This window comes from Leguminivora glycinivorella, chromosome 8 (assembly GCF_023078275.1).
Source record: "Leguminivora glycinivorella isolate SPB_JAAS2020 chromosome 8, LegGlyc_1.1, whole genome shotgun sequence".
NCBI classification, from domain to species: domain Eukaryota; kingdom Metazoa; phylum Arthropoda; class Insecta; order Lepidoptera; family Tortricidae; genus Leguminivora; species Leguminivora glycinivorella.
In genome coordinates this window covers 26174994-26198583 of record NC_062978.1, presented here as the reverse complement: position 1 = coordinate 26198583, position 23590 = coordinate 26174994, and the positions used below count along the sequence as shown (strand labels likewise).

The window sequence follows — 23590 nt, the reverse complement described above, 5'->3', positions numbered from 1 at the left end:
GTAAATTGTATTTAAGTTGAAACTTATTTATCTACAGGGTGTAAACCTAATACGGGCGAACCTCTTAACGGTGGTGAGTATAGGACATAAAAAATGGAATTAGATAACTTTTACTTAAAATTGAAATATTTTTTTTATCCATACAAAATAATTCGGCCCGCAACGTAATGCAAACACACTCGCGTTAATCGCTCGTTGACAGTTGTCATTGATTGACATCGCAACCACGTTTACAGTACATTGCTGCTGGGAAATTTTTCAAAAATTCATTATGGGGTGAAAATTAAAAGTAACTCAAAAACACCTCTTAATTAATGATAACAATATTGAATTATATGCCTGGTTTCATTTATCGCCCTTATTAGGTTTACGCGCTGTAGGTATATCCAGCTAATGTTATTCGTGTTGACTATAAGAACTTCGCTTCGTTCGTTCGATAAAGATCATAAATATTAGCCAAAATTAAAAGCCCTCTTTTAACCAAAGAACCCTTAAAAGCCCATTATTAGATGAAAACAAGTTCATTTAAGCAAAAAAACCGGCCAAGAGCGTGTCGGGCCACGCTCAGTGTAGGGTTCCGTAGTTTTTCGTATTTTTCTCAAAAACTACTGAACCTATCAAGTTCAAAACAATTTTCCTAGAAAGTCTTTATAAAGTTCTACTTTTGTGATTTTTTTCATATTTTTTAATCATATGGTTCAAAAGTTAGAGGGGGGGACGCACTTTTTTTTCCTTTAGAAGCGATTATTTCCGAAAATATTAATATTATCAAAAAACGATCTTAGTAAACCCTTATTCATTTTTAAATACCTATCCAACAATATATCACACGTTGGGGTTGGAATGTAAAAAAATATCAGCCCCCACTTTACATGTAGGGGGGGTACCCTAATAAAACATTTTTTTCCATTTTTTATTTTTGCACTTTGTTGGCGTGATTGATATACATATTGGTACAAAATTTCAGCTTTCTAGTGCTTACGGTTACTGAGATTATCCGCGGACGGACGGACGGACGGACGGACAGACAGACATGGCGAAACTATAAGGGTTCCTAGTTGACTACGGAACCCTAAAAATCGATGAAGGCACTTGATAAAATTGTCCTTCGAATTTTGTAAAACCTCTTTACCTAATAGCGTTATTTTAAAATAAGAAAAACTTCAAAGGGAAATTGATAAATCTACCTAATGTCCGATTCAGAACGACCGACTTGTTACAGATTGACCTTATTTTGACATAACTTGGATGATTCGAGTAGTGTGTAGTGTACACGTAATATACTCTGTCAAACAAGTCTGTCAGTAAATAAGAACAAAGAAAACTATAGGTATCCTTTTCTCTAGCACCCTTAAGAAAAGGATGCATATAGTTTTCTTTATTCTTATTTACTGACAGACTTGTTTGACAGAGTTTAGTTAAGAGACTGGCCATACCTACACTGAGAGAAAATACAACCAGTTTTCATGTTCGTTCAACAAGTTTTTTGGTTAAAATAGCGCCTACGTGCTCTTTGGTTCAAATAACAAGCTACTTGTCATTTGAATCGGCAACATATTTGAATCAACAAGTCGATTTTATAAAAACAACCTGACACATATTGTTTTAAACATACGTGGCTGATTCAAACGGATCAACCGCAAGTCGAACTTGTTAAATTCACAATGCAAATTTCTCTCAGTGTAAACGGACACGATGTATATTTGTATCCAAGTAAATGAGATAGTACTAATAAAATAAGCAGATATACTACGGAAAAAAGTAAAGATGTAACATGAAACTTAATAAATTATTAGGTATTCAAAATAAAATATGTAGGTGATAAAATTTTGGCCAGTTCTCTGGTGAACATTTTCATATATTCCACGTCTTCGTTGCTGCATATTAAGTTCGACATTGTAGTTTAAAGAATATATTTAATTTTTGCTTTTGTTACAGGGCCTACCCGGTATAAATGGCCCTATCTTCTGAAATATTTATAGTATCAAAACCATTTCAAAACAAACATTTGTTAAAACAGAATCTGGGGGTTTACCATGAAGTGCTAAAGCCGTTCAGTTTAGGTTGAGAGAAAGGGATGAAGCTATAGCAGTTCCATAGCTCCGTCCCTCTCTCTCAACCTAAACTGAACGGCTTTAGCACTTCATGGTAGCCCCCTGGTTTCAAGTTTTGATTAAAAAGGTGAAGTTTGTAGATTGGCTTTTAATAGACGAATGAATTAGTCCTTTTGCATTATTCAATATCATTGATATTCCATATTTAATTATTTTGTTGGCGGTTCTTGCATGACAACATCCTTAGGAATTAAATGTTACCAAATCGTTCCACTAGGTGCGCTATTCAAAATCTCAAAAAAATCGAGGCTCTCCGAACAAAAAAACATTCAAGTGAATGAGATCCTAAAACTATCGTCCAGTCCTTGAACAGAAAAGTGCCACTTTGTTCTTTCATAGCAGGGAATAAAGTCCCCTCTCAGAATAGGTGAACTAAAAAAAATCGTACTCATGAAAATGTTCATACAAATACAAGTAAGTAGGTATATTACATATGTGATGGTTATTATACATTCCACTCAAAAAATATTTTGTTATTTTTCGGCACAAAAACATCTACGCATCGCAAGCAGTAACCAAATAAGAAAAATAAAATCAGCTGTAATACGGTATCATTTCTCAAATAATTTTGCATTTGAAACCTTCACGAATAGACATAAGGTAGGTACTTGCCTGCCTTTACCGGAATAAAAATTGATTCTTAACTTCTTCATTTGTAAATCTTTTGGGCGTAGGTACCTTGACACATTTTCGGGGCGCTTTTTATTAGGGTAAGTAACGAGAAGGTAGTATTGAGGGAAATGCAAGGAATTACATACATACATACATACAATCACGCCTGTATCCCATAAAAGGGGTAGGCAGAGCACATGAAACTACTCAAGTTTCTGTGCCACTCTTGGCAAATAAGGAGTTGAAAGAAAACGAAACTGTGACATTGCAGTGACAGGTTGCCAGCCTCTCGCCTACGCCACAATTTAACCCATATCCCATAGTCGACTTCTACGACACCCACGGGAAGAAAAGGGGTGGTGAAATTCTTAGCCCATCACCACACGGGAATTAAATTTTTGACTACCTACCTAAGTAAATTAATATTTGACCGGGACAGACCCGTGATGATTACCTTTTTTAACCGACTTCAAAAAAGGAGGAGGTTCTCAATTCAACTGAATGTTTTTTTTTTTTTGTATGTATGTTCCTCGATATCTCCGAGAATTGTGGACCTATTTTCAAAATTTTTTTTTGATCGAACGGGTATAACCCCGAGATGGTCCCATTGGCACCAAGTCAGGGTCTGATGATGGGATCCTGGAGAAATCGAGGGAACTCTTCAAATGTTATAGGCACATGTAATGTTTTCAGTGTATTTTTCAAAGGTAAACCAGTATTTACGCCTGATGGTAATAATTTTATGTGGCTGAGCTGATGATGGAAGGTCAACTCCTCAATGGTTAGGAGTTGACCTTTAATAAGGATAATTTAAGGATAATTCTTTCACTAGTGTACATGTATTCGGACTGATACATATAATATCAATAGGAACCACTAAAAATCAACAAATAAATAAACTTTTTTAACAAAAAATAAAACCGCCTTCAAAAATAAGCGCGTTACAAAACACGGAGAAACTAAAAAGCAAAAAATAATAAACCTTTGAATTCAGATTTCTTATCGTATTGCAATAATCTAAACATCCAAATTATAAACAAATCAATTATTTTTGGAGTCAGTGCCAGCCTGCGTATGAGTTGGGTGGGGCAAACAGGCAATAGCAAGGCGACGAACAGGTCTGGTACCGACTGCAAAAATAATTGATTTGTTTATAATTTGGATGTTTAGATTATTGCAATACGATAAGAAATCTGAATTCAAAGGTTTATTATTTTTTGCTTTTTAGTTTCTCCGTGTTTTTGATCATCACGGTTTGTATCGGTCCTTAAGATAAAAAGTCTTCTGCCGTACCCCCCAAGGGTAGAAAAATGTGAGTAAATAAATAAATAAATAAATATTATAGGACATTCTTACACAGATTGACTGAGGCCCACGGTAAGCTCAAGAAGGCTTGTGTTGTGGGTACTCAGACAACGATATATATAATATATAAATACTTATATACATAGAAAACATCCATGACTCAGGAACAGTTATCTGTGCTCATCAAGTCATCACACTAATAAATGCCCTTACCGGGATTCGAACCCGGGACCGCGGCGCAGCAGGCAGGGTCACTACCGACTGCGCCAGACCGGTCGTCAAACGTAAAACTAATGTGTGTAGTGGTTTAGTAAAACGTCCCACCTGGTCGGCTACCCTTAAGGCGAGATTTACGTGTATCTTCATGTGAATAAACTGACAAAGCGGCTTTATAGCAATTGACACAGTGGTACGTTTTCCCGTGCACACTCATAAATGTTTTGATACGTAAGTAAACTTTCAAGGGCGGATATCTTGAAAACTACTCAACTACGAAAAAAAACTTAACTGAATAATAAATGTACCTAAGTAGCAAAATAAGCCTTTTGATCATTGTGTCGCTAGGCTAGAATGCATAATTGCATGTTTCCAAGATACCTATAAGTAAAAACTGACAAGGTAAAAATGTTCTTTCAAAAGCATTTATTTCGTCACAACTTTAAAAAAATCTCGTATCTTCTTGTATCAATTTAAAGACAAATGTAGTAACTATGTATGGGCTGCATATGGAGTTACTGCGTTTTAACTTTGAGTAGGAAAGTGAGATACGAGATTTTTTCAAAATTGGCGGCCATGAGAAGCCCCCACTTCAACGCCACCGCCAACAAGAATCGGCATCTTCAAAATGTATTATTATGTTATTTCTTGTAAAATAAACGTTTTGCCTTGTTTTTTAGGGTTCCGTAGCCAAAATGGCAAAAACGGAACCCTTATAGTTTCGTCATGTCCGTCTGTCCGTCTGTCCGTCTGTCCGTCTGTCCGTCTGTCACAGCCGATTTACTCGGAAACTATAAGTACTACAGTGATGAAATTTGATGGGAATATGTGTTGTATGAACCGCTACAAAATTATGACACTAAATAGTAAAAAAAAGAATTGGGGGTGGGGCCCCCATACATGTAACTGAGGGATGAAAATTTTTTTTTCGATGTACATACCCGTGTGGGGTATCAATGGAAAGGTCTTTTAAAATGATATAAAGTTTTCTAAAAAACATTTTTCTTAAAGTGAACGGTTTTTGAGATATCAGCTCTCAAAGTCGTAAAAAGTATGTCCCCCCCCCTCTATTTTTATAACTACGGGGTATAAAATTCTAAAAAAAATAGAGGTGATGCATGCTAATTAACTCTTTCAACGATTTTTGGTTTGATCAAAGTATCTCTTATAGTTTTTGAGATAGGTTGATTTAACTGTAATTTTGGCAGGTGTATAAATTGACATAATAAGTTTATTATATTTGCTGCTACGGAACCCTTTGTGCGCGAGCCCGACTCGCACTTGGCCGGTTTTTTTACTTGAAGTTTGGTGAATTTGCTAACAGCTGTCTTGTCAATGTCATCTAGTCATGGCCACAGACAATTAGCTGTCAGAAAGTTCAAAAAAAGGGTTTAGTCGATGGGCAGGGGTTAGGTTTTGCTATTGGTTTTCCTAACCATAGTCCATATCTGACTAATTTGCGAGGACCTTGGCTATAGTCCAACTATCCAAATTTTGGCGGTCTCAGCCGTGGACTAGGCAACCACGCAAATAGTGTTAGATGTTGGCTACCTTGAATAAGGCTGTCACTATTGGGTGTTAGGAGTGTTTTTTTTTTGTGTATAGGGGGGTCTAGATTAGGTAGGGCCAACCGGTAGTCAGGGTAGAATAGGATAGGGTGTAGTATTGTGAACAATGGCTGCTTCTAACATAAGGGGGAGGGATATGTAAGAGGTTTCATATACGGAATGAAACCTTTTACAGCATTTTTATGTTCGCTAACTGGCAGTCCCCGATTTTAATTTGGAATAATAGATAAACGTCAAGGAGAACGAACACTTGACGGGGCATTCAGATAGAAGCAGCGATTGAGAGTGATTGCTTGTTATTTAGCTCCTTAAAAAAATAAAAAAGATATTGAGTCAAAGTGTGGTTTAAATGTATGGATGCCCTTCACCCTTCACCAATAGGACGTCTCTCTTACAGTACCTACTGACGATTTGCCTCTATACCTCTTACCTACTGATTATTAAATATTTATTTTCCTTCTGTCATTTCATGTCTCCCGCCTGAGCGTTTGAAGGGTTTCAAGCGTGAAGAATTAATCAAAAACAATTTTTTATCACACCATCGGAAAATACAAACTATAACTACTACTACTTCAAATATAGATATGTAGTACTAAATCTTCCAATATACTGAAACAATTTCTGTAATTTGCACGCATGTACTTTGCCCAGTTTATATCTGTGGAAACGTGTTATTGGCTCATTGTTTTATGTTAAAAGCCCTATTGTAACAGAACTGTAAGTTTCCCTAGTAAATAAAAATAAATAACACAAAATCATGCTAAATTAAGACTGCACAAGATGCTAAACAAGATGGAGGGACCTCCGTCACTCCGTATCCGTTGGCACTATTAGGGTCCCCCCACATCTAGCGTCTCGCGAGCGTCGCGTCGGGCCAACTGTATGGGCAAAGCCTGACGCCGCGTCGACGTCGCGTCGACGCGACGTCTTTTTCCATACAGTTTACCCGACGCGACGCTCGCGAGACGCTAGATGTGGGGGACCCTTACTATTTAAAAGATATGGCTGAGTGCAAAGTGTCCCAAGATGACTTTAAGGATCGGGTGAAGAGGAAGCAAATGACACAGAAAGCTGACCCCACCACCATGTAGGATTTATAGCTACGAAAAGAGAGAGAGACAGAGATACTAAATTGACGCTGCAATATTTTTATCATTCCAAATCATTACGGCTGTAGCTAAAACTTTTTCCCCTCACTAGCTCGGAAACACGTGTTTTGTCCTTTAATACCAGCGGGTAAAAAAGCATTTTATCCACTAGTGGGTAAAATTACTTGACCTTGAATAAAGTCAAATTAACTGCTTTAAAATTGATAAAAGTAGGTGAATCACTTAATAAAGATGATTTACCACCTGTGGAACTACTGGAAGCAGTGGTAAACGCATTTTTTGCGTTGTAGTTTCCTCGTTATAGTGAGGGGAAAAGTTTTGTGTTACACTCGAGTGCAAATGTATTTTACTTCTCGTGTGTTAAAAAACTCGCAAGTTCAATCCTTTCACTTGCTCGTTTTTCAATTCCACACTCGGCGTTAAAATACAACTTTGCCCCCTTGTATAACAAATAACTATTGACACGTCTAATTACTTGGTAACCTTGACGGAAAAATGCAACTTTCTCATTAGTTTTTGAACAATACTTACGAGATAGTGTGCTGAAAATAGATAACAACACTGCTAGAAGGTCGAGGATCTCATTAAAACTGACTGCAAAATTTAAGTATTTTAAGAAGTGCATCATTATCATTAGAAGCTTGCATATAAAGTCTGCCTTAAAGCCAGTCCGAGGGTCAATATTTTGCCCAAAAAGTCGCCAAATCAGACTAGGTTAAATTAGTTTACTAATCATAGAAAAAGTATTGTATGCAACGTTTTTAACTGAGTCAAAAATATACGTGGCATCTTCATTGATAATTTTCGGCATCGCGTCAAATTGTTACCTACCTACGCCACGCGCCTTTTTGACCTCTCTTAGACATCGGTTGCATAAAATACTATTAAATAATAACATAGCGTCAAGTACGAGAACTCGCATACGAGTTTTATTACATTGCGGTATTTGATGACTGTGCAAAATTGTATGTAACCTCAACAGCCCTCAATGTACCTACCTAAAATCGCATGCGAACTCGCATGCCGTCTAAGTGCGTTTTCACATTATCCGATCCGATATCGGATGTCCGACCGATATCCCATACATTGCAGGCGCCATCTTGGATTTTTTCTATTGAAATCCTTCCGACATCCGATATCGGATCGAATAATGTGAAAACATCCTAAGGGACCGATCCCACTTAGGCGTCGCGTGTCTCGTGGCGCGCAACGGACGTCTACGCCACGGCGCCTGAATGTTTGACCATCGATCTAAACTACCTAGATGCACCATCACGGCTTAGAATGTGTCCGCAGCAAATTGTGCTTGAAAATGTTCTAAGCACAATTGGGCGGTCAGTAGCGCTTCATCCGCCGTGTCGGCAACATGCCTAAGTGCTCCGTAAAAAAGTGCAAAAATAACACCTTATATACGTTGAAAAAGGATGACGTATCGTATTTCCGGTAAGTAATTGTTAATAATTTTATAATGTTATGCATTTGTGGTCAAAATGGCTTCCTAACTTACAAAAAACATTTATTTTCTAGAATAATTAAAGTAAATTCCTTGATTTGGTCTTACGCAGTTTGTCTCTTTCTCTCGCGCTATACTAGTAATGAGCGGACGGCGACAAAAGATGGATGAAGTGGAACATAGTTAAAAATGGAATGATGGAGTCGCTAATTTATATTTTTTGTAAAAGAAGCCTATTTCATATTAATAATGTATGTATTTATTTATTATTATGGACCAATAAGTCTGAAATAAATGATTTCAATTCAATAATATTAATACATATCTTATAAATTACTTTAATTATAAAAAGAAACAACCCGGGAATAGCAAATTCGTTTTTAAGTAATAAAAAAGCTTTTTATTCCAGATTCCCAAAACAAGACGTTGAAAGGGAAAAATGGCGCAAGATTATAGCTGAGGAGCGGAGAGAAGATTTACCCAAACAAAGCTTTGAAAGAAATTATACGTAGAATAATAAATTAATGTCATCGTTCAATTCTTCTTTGTTTTAATAGCTACTTAATTCATATTCTCCAAGTGCACCCTCACACACACCACATACAATCCCTCAACTGTTTACCTTCACATAATCGCTACACATACACTCACTACACGCACACACACACACACACACATATGTTATATATATACATACACACACACACACACACACACACACACATATATATATATATATATATATATATATATATATATATATATATATATATATATACCTCAGTTGACTCTATTTAATAATGCAAACATTGCAAAACGTGGAGATATTAATCAGTTCAGTTGCAATTGTCCCCCAGTCCAAATTGTCCCGCCGTACCTTATATATTTTTTTGTTTGAGATAATATCAATAAAAATATCGTACAGTAAAAACTCATTTTTTTCGCTTAAAATACGCAACATCTCGAAAAATGTTATACCAAACGTTTTGTTCCTTAAGAAATTTTCTATCTAATAGGATTTTTAAAACAGTTTTTCGCAAAAATACCGCAAATTTCCTCATTCTCGCCTTTCATCTCATAGCGCGACTCCCATGATGCCTCTGTCCATCCTCGTTCCCAATGTAAAAATGGCGTTTAGATTGTTGCAGCGCAAACGAAATTAAACTTAAGTTGGTTGCAATAAGACGTAGATTTTTTTAAAAATATGCACACCTGCGATCTGCGGTAATAAAATTTTATGGCTTTCGCGATGATCACATTCATTAATGTCATAACCGCCAATTGCTTGCATTTGAAATTGAACTTTAAGTACTAAGAAATAACGTTGTTTTTGTAAAAAAATGAAAGTAGTTTTTACTACATTGCGAAGTTTTCGTTTGTCAACTGGACGCACACATTTGCAACTAAGCGATCGGACACTTTTGAGTGCCGAATTTGTAGGTGATAGTGTATCTAGAGAAGTTTAAATCGATGGTACGAAAGGTATACCTGCCAAAGGTATAAGTACTTATTGTATTCGGTTCTCTGTATTGCTAATCAGAGTTATTAGAATCAGTATTGAGTTGAGACCTGCCACTTCTCGTAACATGACGTGACTATGAATTGGTACCGTTGGGAAATTAACTTGCGGGGGCGTGTCTACTTAGATTTAAGAAATATTGAGACGATTTGTTGTTTTCTTTTACCGTGGTATAAATTGGTAAATAATCACTTTAACCTTCGCCTGATTTTAAACCACGTTGATAAGTAAACTAACGGCTCAGTTACGACATTGGTCTAAGCGCGACAGCGGTGAGCGGCGGCCATACATTGGAGCGAGACACAGCGATGGGACTTTTCATTTGCACGTATGGCTGCCGCTCACCGCTGTCGCGCTTAGAACAATGTCGTGGCTGGGCCGTATAGCTTACAACTCAGAGATGCTACATGCGCGTTGTCGTCTCTTTTAGACTTTACGATAAGAAATATTTACTAGTTTTATGCTATCCCCGCCCAGTTTGTTTAAATCCTGTTAAGTGCATTTATTTGTGTGCTCATCGCAAGTTTTTTTTATGAGTTATGGTTATTAGTGAACTAAATATAAATACAACTTGTTCACCAAAGTACCCCACTTTTAAAAACTTGTGTTTTAGGCACTAAACACAAACCTAACGGCCCAGCCACGACATTGATCTAAGCGTGACGGCGGTGAGCGCGGCAGCAACAGACCCGCGGCCATACATTGGAGCGAGTCCAATGTATGGCCGCCGCTCACCGCTGTTGCGCTTAGGCCAATGTCGTGCCTGAGCCGTAATACCCTCCCCCACATACACATCTAGCGTCTCGCGAGCGTAGCGTCGGGCCAACTGTATGGCAAAACGTGACTCCCTTTTTTAATTCAGTTGGCCCGTGTGTTATTTATTTAAAAACACAAAAACGACCGCATATCTAAAAATATACTAGTCTGAAGTAGTCTTAAGAGTCCAGCAATATGCCCTACCCACCCTGCCAGCCTAGCCAAAGTGACAATGGTTGACACTACGTGGCGATCGAAAGTTTCGATTCGGAATACAGCCTGGCGCGTCACTACAGAAGAGCGATAGGGAGAGATAAGTGATAACGACACGGTCACCAAGCCTAAAACGATGTGACGTTGGCTAGGTACCCTGATTAAAGAAGCCCCACGATATAGATGTAATTGGACGCTGTGTGCGTTTGATGTCGTTTCTACAGAACAATATTTGTATAATATCATTAGGTCTGTTATTTGCTTGGTATGAAAAATAAGACGTTTTTAACCGACTTCAAAAAAGGAGGTTCTCAATTCGACTGAATGTTTTTTTTTTTGTATGTATGTTCCTCGATATCTCCGAGAATTGTAGACCGATATTCAAAATTTTTTTTTTGATCGAACGGGTATAACCCCGAGATGGTCCCATTGGCACCAAGTCAGGGTCTGATGATGGGATCCTGGAGAAATCGAGGGAACTCTTCAAATGTTCCCCGACGACACAAATCAAATCTCTTCAAATGTGACGAGTCCCTAGTTATTATAATAAGTATCTATTTGACATTGATCCTTTTAACACTTCTTTGTGTAGTTTGAAAGTTTTACTCAAGCGAAAAGTGTTTTAGATTTTAGACTTAACACTAGTATTACAAATAAAAAACCTAAGTGTACATTTTTGTTCGGTTTAATATGAGTAACTAATATTTACCTCCTCTAACTAAATTAATTATAATTGTATCCGATCGTAGTAAAGAAAATGTATTAAAATTTTAGTCTAATGACTGTAAAACTTCTTAAGTATTAGCTACTGTTCATGATTTCTTTTGCTTACCTATTAGCTTACATACCTAATTTTGTTAGTATGTTAACAATCTTTATATTCAGTAATGAACCTCCAGGTCTTTTTTTATCCAAATTACTTAGTACCTACATTGTAGTACACCAACTCATTTATTTATGTGACTGTTTGTGTTCTAAATAAATTAATTAAAAAAAAAATATGTTATAGCCACATGTAATGTTTTTAGTATATTTTTCAAAGGTAAACCAGTATTTACGCCTGATGGTAATAATTTTATGTGGCTGAGCTGATGATAGAAGGTCAACTCCTCAATGGTTAGAAGTTAAAGGATAATTCTTTCACTAGTGTACATATATTCGGACTGATACGTATAATATCAATAGGAACCACTAAAAATCAACAAATAAATAAACTTTTTTAACAAAAAATAAAACCGCCTTCAAAAATAAGCGCGTTACAAAACACGGAGAAACTAAAAAGCAAAAAATAATAAACCTTTGAATTCAGATTTCTTATCGTATTGCAATAATCTAAACATCCAAATAATAAACAAATCAATTATTTTTGGAGTCGGTGCCAGCCTGCGTATGGTTGGGTGGGGCAACCAGGCAATAGCAAGGCGACGAACAGGTCTGGTACCGACTACAAAAATAATTGATTTGTTTATAATTTGGATGTTTAGATTATTGCAATACGATAAGAAATCTGAATTCAAAGGTTTATTATTTTTTGCTTTTTAGTTTCTCCGTGTTTTGTAACGCGCTTATTTTTTGAAGCGGGTTTTATTTTTTGTAAAAAAGTTTATTTTTGTATTTTTTTAAAGGTTGGACAAATATTTTGGTCATTTTGAAGAGTCTTGCAGCCTCCTTTTTTCCACTCTACTAGTTGCTTGTTGAAAAAAGTACAACCAGCAGTGTAGGTAATCCATACTAATCCATACTAATAGTGACATAGGCTACTTTTTGTCTCTTTCTAACGCGAGCGAAGCCGAAGATTCAAAAAGTTATTTTTCCATATTATGTAAATTTAATGTTTTTCCTACTCAGAATCACGAGCACGTTCGATCCTACTAGGCAGAAAAAAGCGTTACCATTTCATTACCATTTTTCAAACACTTTGTTCAGCGGTTACAAAGTGGAAAGTAGATAAGTATGCAAAATAATAGAAACTTTTGGGACCAAATTTTTGTCTCTCGTTTTTTATCCTAGGCTCGTAATTCTGAGTAGGAAACATATAACTTTTTCACCACACCAACTGTTAAAGGCTTACTTTGCTATTCGAAAACAGATAGCAAAATTGCATTTTATCCACAAGAACTCATACAAATTTTAACTTGATGTCTTAAGCTGGCTGGTAGAATTTACCTATAAAAAATGATTTTGAACCATAAATTAATTTTATGTTTTATAGTACCTTACTTATTTTTATAGTACCTTATTATACCTACCTTAAAACAATTTTTTTTGGTGATTCTTCTCGCGAAAATGCCCGGACATACGCGGCATTAAGACGATACAGGAGCGAAAATGCTAAAATGGAAAAAAGCCTCCATTTCAATTTGGGAATTTTAGATTGATATAGTAATGTTATTAACTAGATGTATCGAAAAATAATTGTCCAGAACAACTCATTTAAAATATAAATATTGCAAAAAAAAATTTCAAATCGAGGTTCCGCTCTCGACTGTTTCATACTTCAAAACTTAATCAATCGGAACGAAATTTAAGAATCTGAATAACAATGAAAAAATCTGTATCGGACCGTTTAGTTTTTTTGGTTAATTGTTACCAATCTTTTTTTGCGCAATAATGCAAAAGGCCGTTTTCGGAAATTTTTGATTGGCTCTAGCGTCTTTAAACGCATAAGTGGCTCCCCTGATGTTGCTTATATCCATGGGCGGCGATGACTGCTTACCATCAGGCGGCTCGTCTGCTCGTTTGCTGCCTATTTCATAAAAAAAAAACAAAACGGCCCTACACAGATAATATAGTAGGTACATTACGATACAAGTGCGTAAAAAAGGAAGTTCGAAACGAGTGGCGATAAATTAAAACACGACCGAAGGGAGTGTTTTAAATCGACACGAGTTACGAATTTGCCCACGCCACTTGCCCACGGGCGTCTCCACGGGCCTTGTCACACAGGCCAATTAACACTTTCGAAACCGGGCTCTACGCGGCGCTACGACATTTTCGCTACATACGGGGAAACCCATGTAATCGGCTACGCTTCTACGAGCGGTGTGCCCGACAGTCGGGTTCTTGGTAGCGAAAGTGTTAAGTTGTCTCTGTTGAAGGGACACAAGAAAAGTTTCTACAGAACCGTCATGTTTTTGAATAATTCATACCTTTTGTTCTTTGTCTTTCCGCGTTGGAGCGGAAAAGAAATCCTTTTTGTTTTCAAAATTTGTTGACTGACCCATTTCGCGCCAACGAAAATTCATTCAAGGCAAAGAGGATCGAGTTCCTAGAGAGTGATTACTGCCAAAGAAAAATGTGTATTGTGTAGTCACACGACCATCTCTCGACACAGTCTTAAAACTTTTGAACCACAGTTTTGACAATTTGGCCCATATTCTTAGCTTGATATGTGTTCAAATGTCAAATATCATTATTAGCGCCATCTAGCCGAGAGTCCCCCAAATGTGTATCGCCATCTAGCCCAGCGTACCTTTTTTCTTAGACTTTATCTGTCTATACGGAGTTACATTATGTCTTTGAAGGGTATGTGACGACGTTAATTTTCCCAGAAATTTTAAATGTTGGATTTCGTTACTATTTAATATTTCTGTTTGGCATCATTCCCCGAACGCTTTTAATAGGCGTTAAAGCCTTAACGTACTTTGAGCAGAAACATCAAAGCTATATTTTTTTTTGTTTCTTGATAAAGTGGGTGAGTCAGAGCATAGATACCGATTTATAAAGCGCGGCCTTTTTAACCCCCGACGCAAAAAGGACGGGGTGTTATAAGTTTGACGTGTATGTCTGTCTGTGGCTTCGTACCTTTCGAACGGACGAATCGAACTTGTATGATGCAGGTAATATAAATAACTCGAGCGAGTATAAAAGTTGCTGACATTTTATCGTAAATCTCCGTAGAGTATTTATATAAAGGTTTACTTTTTTTCTAGCCAGACTGATTATATGTGAGTGTACACGGAAAAACGTTCCACTTCGTCGACTGCTTTAAAGCCGCTTTGTCAGTATATTCATATAGAGATACAAGTAAATCTCGAATTAATGGTAACCAACAAAGTGGGACGTTTTACTAAACACACTCACACATGTATACGTTGTTTAGGTTACACGAGCAAATGTTTAATACCAGGGTGGCTAGCCGAATGGCACAATCGCTCACGAAACGCTCACGAAACGAAGCGCTAGTAGATATCTATCTCTATCGCGCTTGCGTATTGGCGCGACAGAGCCAGCGGCGTATCGCTTTCGTTTGGCGTCGGAGAAATGCCATTCGGCTACGGGGCCTGGGTGGCTAGCCGAATGGCACAATCGCTCACGAAACGCTCACGAAACGAAGCGCTAGTAGATATCTATCTCTATCGCGCTTGCGTATTGGCGCGACAGAGCCAGCGGCGTATCGCTTTCGTTTGGCGTCGGAGAAATGCCATTCGGCTACGGGGCCTGGAATGGATTGAAATACATTCGAAGTGTACTAGCTATCAGCTGCAAAAGTGCTTGACGAATTTATCAATGCATTTAATTTATAATTTCTTCATGCAATTTTGCAGCTATAATAGCTGTATTTAGTTAGACAAGCTATTTAGGATGTCAGGCCCCGTAGCCGAATGGCATTTCTCCGACGCCAAACGAAAGCGATACGCCGCTGGCTCTGTCGCGCCAATACGCAAGCGCGATAGAGATAGATATCTACTAGCGCTTCGTTTCGTGAGCGTTTCGTGAGCGATTGTGCCATTCGGCTAGCCACCCTGATAAGTATCTGACATCCTAAATAGCTTGTCTAACTAAATACAGATAAATCTGTACAGTTCGTGGCCTATATTGGCAAGTTTTGATTATTCTTTCACGTTTGAACAAAGATGTTGTTGTGTGTGTTGCTGTTACCCCCTACCTTACGCCGTGGCTTGCGTGGGCGACGGTAGCGCGATGGTCGCGCGACGGCGATGCGACGCATACGAAATCAAACCTTATCGATATGGAAGTATAAGACGCAACGGCGACGGTCGCGCGACCGTAGACGATAAGGAAATAATAGTGAGTGCTTGGATTCGCCAACAAATTGTCTTTTTGTTTGACGAACATACTATAATTAGAATAATACTGTGTAACCTTTTTTGAGTAAATCAATTAAAAAAAAAACATATCTTTGTGTATAGAAGTTACAGATTGGTACCTAGTTACTTCTGAAGCGTTATTTGATCCGCTACTTTTGAAGCTCATTGTACCCTTAGCAGTAGTCTCCAACACTTGTGAACTCGGCTGTACTTTACCTACTTCACTGAATGTGTATCTGTACGCCATCTACTGGCAAGATAAGACACTGATACGTAACTGTGTTTCGCGGTAGCGCGAAGCTCGAAGGCTTCGAAAAGTTTCAGAGTTCTGCGCTGGAGCCATTGCTTCCAAGATCTGATAACAGATGGCGTTGCAAGTGTTGTTAAAGTCGAGAATTTGCCGTAAGCTCTGCAGATTTTCTTACAACCACGTTACAATTGAGATTTGATCACAATTCTGACATTTTACTTTTACCTTTCTAATAATAAAAAAATCATATTAGTAGGTTTGTATCATTTTTGTGAAGAGTAAGAAGCATTTTGTACTTAGATATTACCGCCGTGGCACACCTCGGATACTGGCGAGCATATTGTATACAAAAGAGGCGCGTTCCTAGCACACAGTCTAAGCTCGTGTAGGTAATCGCTTACTTTGCTTGTATGAGTGATCTATGACAGGCCGACTGTTTGCGTTTTTGACAGGCGGTAACTGTGAGGTAGCCGAGAGGGTACAAACAACAGGCGTACTTACTTCATTCGCAAAATAAATCAGAGTTTTATTTTCAATCCAACTTTAACTGTTTAAAGTTTTGTTTCGAACTGCCTTTTCAAAAAATGGGAATTGTTGTGTTATGAATGTCTCATGACTATTGATATTTTTTTATACTATCTCGGTGGCAAACAAGCATACGGTCCGCCTGATGGAAAGCGGTCACCGTAACCTATGGACGCCTGCAACTCAAGGAGTGTCACATGCGCGTTGACAATCCATTAGAAATGTGTACACTCCTGATTTCAAATAATACTTTGCTTTTAAAATACATACATACATACATCATACAATGGTACCCTAGAGACGCTACAAAGAAAAGTACAAGGCACAGTGGTCACCAGAAGACGCGCTGGAAAGACGACATACATAAACTGGCAGGCACAACATGGCAGAGAACGGCTAGAGACCGACACAAATGGCGTGACATGGAGGAGGCCTTTGCCCAAAACTGGGCGTCCAAACAAACAGATAATGTTCACTAACTAACTAACAAACAAAATAAACGCTACACTAACCAAAACCTACTAAAAAAATACATATACATACATTAAGTTAAATTTGGTAAAAGTTTGGAAATAAAGAGCTTTATTATTTTATTATTATTACATACATACATACAATCACGCCTGTATCACATAAAGGGGTAGGGGTACTAAAGCTTCAGTGCCACTCTTGGCAAATAAGGGGTTGAAAGAAAACGAAACTGTGACATTGCAGTGACAGGTTGCCAGCCTCTCGCTTTTAAAATCATAATAAGACATGACGAAGCTCTAGAACCCCACTCTCCTTCCAATGACTACCCTCATCAGGCATAAATAACTCAATTAATCCGACTCCTAATCTATCTTTAAGCTGTATTTTATTATAATTCGCTTAATTTAAATATAGACGTCTAAATAATAAAGACATTTATTAAATGACCATCACAGTACAGTCAGCCAAAAAAGTAGTTTACCACTTTTCGACCATATGTGGTTCAAATAGAGTCGAAAAGTGGTAAACCACTTTCTTGGCTGACCGTACCTACCAGCAGCGGCTGGTCCATAGAAGCCGATTCCCACCGGCTTGCCTAAAATTGATTACTAGTAAAGTACCTAATGTTAAGGTAGGTTTCTTTTTGCTCAGTGTTGCCTAGCAGAAATTTTCACCAGCCGCCACTGGTACCTACTTCATGAAGACCGGTTTGGCCTAGTCGTTAGTGAGTTTACCTGCTAAGCCGCGGTCCTGGGTTCGAATGGAAAAGGATGGGAGCTCGACAAAAATCAAAAAGTTAACCACGGTCTATATCCCGGTCAATATATGTGTAAGAATGTCCTGTAATATTTATTATGACGAATTGATGCATGAAACTAATTGGGCAATGAATGTTAGATATTTCGTGTTTTTTTCTTCGCTTCGTCCCTGCTGGGCATTTTTAGAATTTGGGCCCCAATTAGCAAAAGTTGTTAACACTTAGTGTGTAACAATTAATCATTCTAAAAATTTACTTTTTTCACATTCTGAATGTAGATTTTCGGTTAAAGTTTATGTAATTAACACGAAACCAACGTTTTTATTGAAATTTCATGCTTAGTTATCGTCACAAAACTGACAGTGAGTTAATTTTTGTTAACAACTTTCGCTAATTGGGGGGGTCCCAAATTCTGTAAATGCCCAGCAATGAGTGTCAGCTTGCTGAAAATAAAAGTCCTTGTACTTATTACTTATACCTAAGGGTATTTAACCTAGTTTTTAAAATGTTACACTATTAAATATCTATAAAAACAACTAGTTTGTCCGTCTGTCTTTATGAGCGTGTCTCAAATGCAAATTATTAAGGTTTAATTTCTCTAAGAGCCCTTGGACCGTTTAAATGGAATTTGGCGAGAACCGATAAACACATTTCATACCCGTTGCCAACCGATTACAAGCTTTAAGGCAAACGTGTTAGGTTGATTTTTTGGTTGCCTTCGGGACAGGGATGTAATCTTTTCATTCTGGAGTAATTATTGTACTTTCTGCATACTTGACCTAAAAACCTACATCCTATTCGTCTGTTCCGTTGATCGACCAACTGTTTGTTCTTACAATGGATTTCTATATGAAGGTACCTAGTACCACAGTATAATAAAGAGTACTATCGTACAGTATGGCCACTCCCGCTCCCCGCTGAAAGTGCCGCCCACCCCCTCTCGGTTACCTCACAGTTACTGCCTGTCAAAAAGGCGAGCAGTCGACCTGTCATATATTACTCATACAAACATAGTACGTGTTCACCTACACGAGCTTAGAATGTGTGCTAGGAACGCGCCTCTTTTGTATTTGATCGCCAGTGTCCGAGGTGTGCTAGTACAGAACACTAGTCTATATGATGTATAGTTTCTCAAATATAAGCTTAAAACCGGCTAGGCCCTTAATTTTTAAGAGCGGCTCTGACCTTTCACCCCATTTGGGAATAGAAGCGTGAGTGTATGTCATGTACATTTGTGAGTGTGCACGGCAAAACGTCCCATTTTGTCGATTGCTATAAAGCCGCTTTGTCAGTTTATTCATATAAAGATACAAGTAAATCTCGCGTTCATGGTAACCGACAAAGTGGGACGTTTTACCATAGCTGGGCACCGTTAATCAAATAGTTAACTTCGATAATCGTTAATCCGTTACTAAAAAAGTTAACTTCGTTAATCGTTAAAGCGATACATTTCTACAAATTTAACGGAAGTTAAAGTTAATCGATAATCCGTTAACACGTGATAAAACTTGAATTTTACTTGCATCAATAATCCATTATATTTATTGTATTGTTACTGTTCAGTAGGTACAGCAAAGCCTCTCAAAATATCCCTGATAGGTCAAAACGAAATGTTAACAAATGTGAGTGTGTTTATTAAAACGTCCCACTGTGTTGGTTACCATTAACGCGAGATTTACTTGTATATTTATATGAATATACTGACAAAGTGGCTTTATAGCATTCGACAAAGTGGGACGTTTTCCAGTGCACATTCACAAATTATCGTTTTGAAGTGAATGTGGTCATAAATTATGCTCCAATTAGCGGCCCTGACACAATCGCCATGGTAAAAACCTAGGATTCACTGAGTCAATGTTGGTAAAAAGCGAAGCGAAGAGAACAATACTAGCTTATATATAATTTCGTATTTTTAACGATCGACATCGGGTTTTTTCAGTAGCGTTCACAACGTGTTTTTCGCTGCGCCGCTGGCGCCTGCCATGCTAGATTAACGATTAACGGACTAGGATAAATTTAACGGAAGTTAACGAATCCGTTAACACTTTTTAAAGTTAACTTAAAAGTTAATCCGTTAATCGAAATGTTAACTTCGTTAATTAACGATTAACGGATTAACGAGTTAATGCCCAGCAATGCGTTTTACTAAACACACTCACATTTATACCCATATAGGTACATACATACAATAACGCCTCTTTTCCAGAAAGGTAGGCTAGGGGGTATTATATTTAAAACTCTAAAATAACCGGGGGCACAGTAGCTTGAACAGTGTTATTTAAAATTTAACCCAAATTACTTCCAAAGATTTTCATTTTGCCGCGAGCCCAAGCAAATTGAGTTTAGCGCCATTGCCACTGTAACTTGAACAAGGGTACCAAAAGCATACTAAATATTGACGGTCAAGCAAATCATGGCACAAAAAATGGTGCGAAATTGTATGTAAAGTGAAGACAAGCGTTTTGTGAAGACAATTGGCCGATGAGCCGTTACTTTTTCCAAATTTGCCTATTTTTTAACCGTCGCCTCATATCTCAAGAAGGACGGTTATCAAGTCGTCTGTATGTTTTTTTTTTTTTTTTTTTTTTTTTTTTTATGTTTGTTCCTCGATATCTCCGTCGTTACTGGACCGATTTTGAAAATTTTTTTTTTGGTTGAATGTATATGCATACAGATTGGTCCCATTTTTCTCAGAACCCAGTTCTGATGATGGGATCCTGGAGAAATCGAGGGAACTCCTCAAATCTGAAAGGCATACATATGGTGATTTTTGTGTTTTTAAAGGAACAGCATGCATTTAGGTACGGAACAGTGACATTTGGTGCAGTGGAACTGCTGATGATGGCCAGAACGGAACTCTTCAAATCTGAACGGCACGCTTATAGTGACTTTGGTATTTTTATACGAACAGCATGCACTTTCGTCCAGAACAGTGACATTTGGTGCAGTGGAATTTCTGATGATGGTCAGAACCGAACTCCTCAAATCTGAACGGCACGCTTATAGTGACTTTGGTATTTTTATAAGAACAGCATGCACTTTCGTCCAGAACAGTGACATTTGGTGCAGTGGAACTGCTGATGATGGCCAGAACCAAACTCCTCAAATCTGAACGGCACGCTTATAGTGACTTTGCCATTTTTATAAGAACAGCATGCACTTTCGTCCAGAACAGTGACATTTGGTGCAGTGGAATTTCTGATGATGGTCAGAACCGAACTCCTCAAATCTGAACGGCACGCTTATAGTGACTTTGGTATTTTTATAAGAACAGTATGCACTTTCGTCCAGAACAGTGACATTTGGTGCAGTGGAACTGCTGATGATGGCCAGAACCAAACTCCTCAAACCTGAACGGCACACTCACAGTGACTTTGGTATTTTTGTAAGAAAAGCATGCATTGAAGTTCAGAACAGTGACATTTATTTAGTTATGTTTGTTAAGCATAAGTTTTGAAGTCAAAGTTTGTCAAGCTTCGATTTCTTATAATATAATCAATCGGATTCATGAGGAATTAAGGAAACTCCTCAAACCTTAACGTTATACGTATATTTCGTGTGTCATTTGTGTTGCCATCTAATAATTAAAGCATTAAAAACAGTTTTAAAAAATACTTACACATTTCTACATAATCCAACATTCGCAAGTAGCTTTCACCAGAACCCGAAAGGCGACGGTTTTTTTTTCTTAAAAATTATTGTGGCAATTATTGCTCAAGCTTCAGTAGGTACTCTTAGCAAGACAGGTGATAACAGAAAATAAACTTGTGATATTGCAGTGCAGTGCATTGCAACATTATGTCGAGAAATGGCTGTTTAATATTTAATTCTCCCTTTTCAATCCAGCAACCATAGCCAAATTGACAATCGTTGACGCTAGACGCCGATTGAAACGCAGTCTGGCTCTGTCGCGCCAATATGGAAGAGCGACAGAGATAGCTAGCTACGAACCCAGGGTCCACAAATGGACACTATAGTTAGGTACAAATCTGCAAAATATACAATTACCTTTTCAAATAACGTGCGTTTTCACATTATCCCATCCGATATCGGATGTCGGACCGATATCCCATACATTACAGGCGCCATCTTGGATTTTTTCTATTGAGGTCCTTCCGACATCCGATGTCGGATCGGATAATGTGAAAACGGCCTAACGAATCCTTTCTTTATACAAACAACATGTTAAAGCTTCTACTAATGCATAATGCATAAACGACGCCGTGGTACCTTTTGCTAGATAACTCCACATATATTTTCCTATAGCGTTGAAAATGTAACTGTAATAAAATAAACTACTACTACTAAACAAATAACTACTACTAAATAAATTTGGAGATGTGCCTCCGAACGATTTCGAGCGAGTTTGCCATACTTTTGTAAATAATTCCGGAATTTTCTGGATTTTTTACATCATTTTTGAATCGCAGTCTTAAAAAAAACTAAAAATGAGATCGGCGTAATCGGTTCAGTTAGAAGTAAAAATTAAAAAAGCCGAATAGGTTTTTTTTAAATAAATGTGTTTTTCTGAACTTACGTGCAAAATGCCATTTGATATTTGCCAGTGCACCGAAAATCGTGAGAAAAAGAGGACTAATCCCAATATTCGTCCTATGGTTTTCGTAAAACCAGTGTCTACACCAAATCTTTGCGGCTAAACTGGTCTGCTGCACCGGTAATGCAGGTCGTAGTTCGATCTCTGCCGGAGGTGTGATTTTTTTACATTTTTCCTTTAATTTTCAATTTTTTTTACAAGCCTATAATGGTCTCCCACTGCTGGGCAAAGACCTCTCCCCATGACCTCCATGACTCCTGGTTTAGTGCTTCTTCCGGCCAGTTAGTGAGAAAGTTGTCTAGGTCGTCCCTCCATCTCCTTCTGGGCCTGCCGCGTCCGCGCTCTATTTGTGGCATCCAATTGGAACACTAGCCCTCCTGTCAGAGTGCATGCGGCAGACGTGACCAGCCCTTTCCAATTTGAGCCTGGCAGTCCTCCCGCCGACGCCAGCAATGCAGGTTTGGTTGATTTATATTATACTTATACTAACTAGCTTTTGCCCGCGGTTTCGCTCGCGTTAGAAAGAGACAAAAGTAGCCTATGCGGCACTTTCCATCCCTTCAACTATATCCACTTAAAAAATCAAGTCAATTCGTCGCTCCGTTTTGCCGTGAAAGACGGACAAACAAACAGACACACACACTTTCCTATTTATAATATTAAGTATGGATTTTCGCGTATACTGGCAACACTATGAGCTGGGGAGCGGCGTGCGTCACTGGTCGATCCGTACTTGTTGCTCAACCCGATTCGAACAATACTTGTGACATAAGTATCACTCTTTCATAGTCAGACTAAGCTAACTTTGCAGCGAGAACTTGTCAAACTACTATGAAATGAAATTATGTCCTTTACTTACAACTTGCAAAGGTGTTTCATAACTGAAAAATGCTAATCTGACTCTAACAGTATTTTGCTTGTTATCTTCATATTAGCACCTCAGACTCATTTTTGCAGTGCACGCTGGCTTTGGGGAATAGACTTTTATGTAGGGTTTTAAAGATCTATACACGACCCTGTAAATGATGAATAACAGTTCGGGAGTAGAAAAAATGTTTTATAACACTGTGTGACAGGGACAGCATAATATCATCGCGCTGTCCCTTTCACACAATG

At 38.0% G+C, this 23590-nt stretch overlaps 1 protein-coding gene across 1 annotated transcript in view; it reads left to right on the top strand.

The window, feature by feature from the left end:
• Nucleotides 1-23590, top strand: part of LOC125228813 (synaptotagmin-5-like) — an 88391-nt gene that overhangs the window by 15009 nt on the left and 49792 nt on the right. The gene's annotated exons all lie outside the window — the stretch shown is intronic.